The sequence below is a fragment of the Pteropus vampyrus genome, unplaced genomic scaffold (assembly GCF_000151845.1).
Source record: "Pteropus vampyrus isolate Shadow unplaced genomic scaffold, Pvam_2.0 Scaffold164, whole genome shotgun sequence".
NCBI classification, from domain to species: Eukaryota; Metazoa; Chordata; class Mammalia; order Chiroptera; family Pteropodidae; genus Pteropus; species Pteropus vampyrus.
This window is the reverse complement of record NW_011888945.1, coordinates 1,961,196-1,965,950: the sequence shown is the minus strand read 5'-3', so window position 1 is coordinate 1,965,950 and position 4,755 is coordinate 1,961,196.

Genomic DNA, 4,755 nt, shown 5'->3' with positions numbered 1-4,755 from the left:
CTTCGCAAAATATGCCTTTTATATTTACGTAAGAATTCTTTTGAGCTGAAGGCAATTAAGAAGCAGCCAGGCAGGAAAAGCTCTCCCCTCACTCCCTTCCCGCCCTAAGGCGGGCTATAAATTTTCCTTTTCTGGAGACACCTCCAGACTCTTATCAGCCCAGAGACAGCACCAGGGGAATCCGCAAACAAACCTCCTCCATTAGCGTTCCCCTGTGTGTTTACCTTCCCACCGGCTGCAGCCCTTGCAAGCTGTAAACTCATTTTCTTTTGTCCTGTCATTTCTCTACAAATGGATCATTCTTTGTCGAAGGTGGTATATAAGTCCAAGTTTTAGTCACCCCTTTGAGTTACTCATTCTGATTTCTCCCTTGTCCATATAAGCTGTACATGTAAATAAACTTGTTTGAAAAAAAAATAAACTTCTTTGTTTTTCTCTTGTTAATCTGCCTTTTGTTATACAGCCCCCAGCCCCGGCCAAGAACCTGGAAGGTAGAAGTGGGGGAGGAGAGGGTTTTTTCCTCCCTACATAGTATCAAATTGCTATGGCATTAGATCCCACAGATACCTTTGGGATATTAAATATCAGTAGTGATGATATTTTGGATATTACAGACTCTGCAACTAGCTCGTGATGAGTTTCAGGTGTCAATCTAAGTATTTACAAAGGAATGATTTTCAAAATTAGCTTCAAGCGCTTACCAGCAAGGACAAGCACAGCCCTGAGGCTGCAGTTCTCCATTATGACTAGACCTCAGAATCACTTGGGAAGTCCCCTTCCTGGACTGGGTGTTTGAGAGTTGGCTTTTACTGGCACGTGAGGGGCGATTATTAAATTTTTACAAGTTTTGCAGGATATTATTAAACTATATTCTTATATAAACTATATAAGCCCCTAATTAATTAAATTATATGTAAAATAATGGTGGGGAAGACTTAAAAGTCATCCTTTCCTAATTATTTGGCTATTGCATGTGCTGTTGAGGTCATTTAGGTCTCCTTGATGCAGGACAGGGCGAATCCCCCTGGCGGAGGTTCAGATCCTAAACAGAGAGAAGGCTCTCAACTGAACACAGGAGGAAATTCAAGCACAAGCCAGAATTTTGCAAAAGCAACGTTTATTAGAGAAGGGGTATGGACAGAGCGTGGTCTCCTCTCAGAGACAAAGAGAGAACTGAATCTAGAGGGACAGAGAGAGAAGACGGAGAGAGAAAGACGATGAGAAAAAGACAGACAGACAAAGACAGACAAGACCAAGACCCCGAGTGTTCGGGGAATTCAGTTTCTATGTTATTCTTGGTTTCTATAAATTGCAATTGAAAGACTTCGTTTACCTATTTTCCTTTGATGGTATGGGTATGCCATGTGAAAGTTTAGTGTGCCTAGCGTGAAAGGCATGGTTATGTCGCGAGAAAGCATGCTAGCAATCCCCAGGCTTTGATTTATAGGTTCCCCTAAGGATACATGGTTGGGTTTATTTTGAGTAGGGTACGACTTACTGACTCTGTTTTCCTGTTTTCCGTTAGTGGTGTGGGTAAGTGGTTTGTAAGTGATCCCAGCAGGAATCTTCCTTTGTTCTGTATGTTTTCCGTGGTCTGGCAGCAGCATGCTGCAGGCTCTAAATACAGCTTGATTTAAGATTTAGTTCTCATGCCTCCTCCCTACATGATACTGTATCAGTACGGTGGAAATTCTGTATATCGAGGGGCTACAGCACACCTCCTCTCAGTTCTGTGTTCGGTGATGTCACATGAAGAGTCTGAAATTGGCCACAGGAAAGTTTACACCATAGGAACCAGCAAATGCTATACATCAAGGCTTGATCTGTTATTTTGTTAAATGCCTACACTTAGGAAATCGATGGAGAAAATGTTAATAATACAGATAAAACGTCAAAGAGGGCCATGATTATATTGCAGATTGTACAAAAAAAGAGAGAGAGAAAATATTCTTTTAGGATTCAAAAACCGTTGCCCAGTCCAGCGAAGGAGTCGTTCGTGTCATTGACAAATGAGTAACGCCCTGACACATCTCTTTATTTCATTTTTGTCTTACTCATTAACATAAATGAGAATATCAAGCATCGTTCATAGCAGAACTACATTCCTTTGTCATTCACAACCGTAGGTTGACTACGGTTTGGCAAAAGCTTTCTGTAAGAATCGATTGTCGTTACGGAATTTACAAGAAAGAGTATGGCATATTTTTAACTCTTCGTAGGTTGTATCTTATACAACCTTTACATCAGTGAAATTTATAATACACTTATGTATGTGTATAATTATGCATACTTTTCTTGAGAGCTGATTGTTCAACACTTACCAGGACACTGCTGCCTAAGCCCCATTCCTGGGCATTATTGATCAGCCTGGACATGGGTATTTAATTTAGAGTCCAGCAGCTGAGACCGATATGCAGAGGGGCTGAGAACCCTTACCCCACAAGGAGGCGATGAAGGAGAGGAGGAGGCTCCTGGCACCTGACCTGACATGAGCCTCTCGCCTCCAACAGGTGCAGCTCCGGGTCCGATCACTTTGGGGTGAGAGGGGACAGCAAGCAGGCTTTAGGGAGAGCCCCCACCTGTTAGAGAAGACTGGCCTGTGGCCAGTGCCGTGTCCGTTGTGTCTGTGGGTAGAATTCTTCTCAGTGACACAGCAATCATAAGATCTTCCCCCTGGACTGGGAGCTTCTTAAAGGCCAGGATTGAGACTTATTTACCCCTAGAAGGGCTGGCATGTGGTTGATGCTTACTGAACATCTAGTAAATAAGTTAATAAATTGTGTTAAGCTTTGGTTATTCCAAACACTTAACAATAATATTTTGGATAAATAAATTATGGAACATTCAATGAAATACTCTGCAACCATTAAAAACGATGTGGAGGAAACTATTTAATGACATAAGAAAGTGCTCATGATATGTTGTCATTGCAAGGAGAAAGCTACAAAAGAGCATATAAATTATGAACGATTTTTTTCTATAGAAAACACAATATTCCGTAGCTTGTCAGGGTATCAATCAACTCCTGGCCTGTGTCCCACTCATTTTGCAGAAACAAATGCTTGATGACCATTTGTTTGGATTTTTACTGAAAGTTCATTCTCCCAAGGAAGAACTTGTTTAGTTCATGATTATTTTCATAGCCCTGGTGCAGACTAGAAAGGGGGTGTGTTACGAAGGGATTTGGAGCAATGTTTGCCACTGGGGAGTAAAAAGGTCCTCCCCAAAGATAAATCCATGCCCTGTGGTCCACTCAGTTAGGACGTCTTGCCAATTTAGACATTTAAACGTGACATCCACATGGTGGATGAACATGAAAAAATGTGATTCTAATACAGAATGAGTTAGGACTCATTTGCGATTAATCTATTAAAATTTTAATCTATGGAGTTTTTAACTGCAATTTTTAAAATTGACGTTAAATAGGTCACCCCTGGCCAGAAGGTTGAGAGGCACCGTGATGATTATCCAGCGGCTGGGAAGACAGAGGGGAACGATAAAAACAGCACCTTGAAAGTCATGTAAAGGAAGTGAAATTCCTCCTGGATGTCTCCAGAAACCAGTGGCTGGGGCTGGAAAGGGAAGACGGCTATTTAATATGCTTAGCAACACTTTGGAACTCGAATACACTTTACCAAATAAATCATTCACCATTGTTCCAAGCCTGCGGCTACCCTGGACACTGCAAAACAAACACTTCTGTGTGGATGTGCCAAGAATGGGAAAACACAGGCCAGCCAGTTCCCTAGGGACCTACGCATGGATGGGTGGTATATGAGACTGGCCTCGGCCCCTCCCTCGGTCCCTTCTCTATTGGGGTCACCCAGTGCGTGGATGGGGGAGGTGTTAACAAGCAGGGCAGAGCCGCTTCCAAAACAGGGTTAAAAACTCGCAGGCCACGCCCCCCCCTGCATCCTGTAATGCACAACTACAGGAACTCGACAAAGGCTAAGCTCCAGTGAGAACGCAAAGGTGCTGGTACCAGTGAGTCTGGCCTCACGTGTCCTTGGGCGTGCAACGGCTCAAGCAAACACGTTAGATAAATCTGAAAAAGATGTGTTCTGATAGAATGTTTACCCTTCTAGTGACTCCAGAAATTGCGGGCCCTGTGTAATGTTGAGATATGTATTTTCATGTTTCAGTTTTAGGGTCTGGGAGCGCCACCGTAATTCAAGACAGAATTAACTAAGTAATCATGATCGATGTCACCCGTCATCATCATAGCCACCTACATCAACTGAAGGCCTGCAATGTGCTCGTATTACAGTACTTTGCATGTGTCCCCTCATTTAATTCTCATTCCAATGTATAAGGCAATTCCCATTATTAACTCTACTTTACAGATAAGAAAACAGAGGCTTGGAAAGGTTAAGTGGCTTGCTCAACATCTTAAAGCCCACTTAGCAGACCCAGGATACAAACTCGAGTCTGTCTCTAGAGCTATTGATTTCCATCATTTTATATGAAAATAGGATATGAGCAAACTCTCATAGGGCAGTGATGGGGAGGAGGAGGAAGCAAATCTGAAAAGGAAGTCAAGGAAGGCTTTATGGAGGAGGAGGCATTGAAGCATGGTTTTGAACGGTGAGCTCCATTCCAAAAGGTGAAGAAGAGGGAAAAATGATATCCTGCACTAAAGGAACTGCCTGAGCAAGTACCTGAGGGCTGGAGCCTGGAGGCCCTAAAGAATAACCCAAAGGTTTGGCAATGCCAGTATAAATTTACTTAATTTAACTGTAGATGGCTGCTTAATTA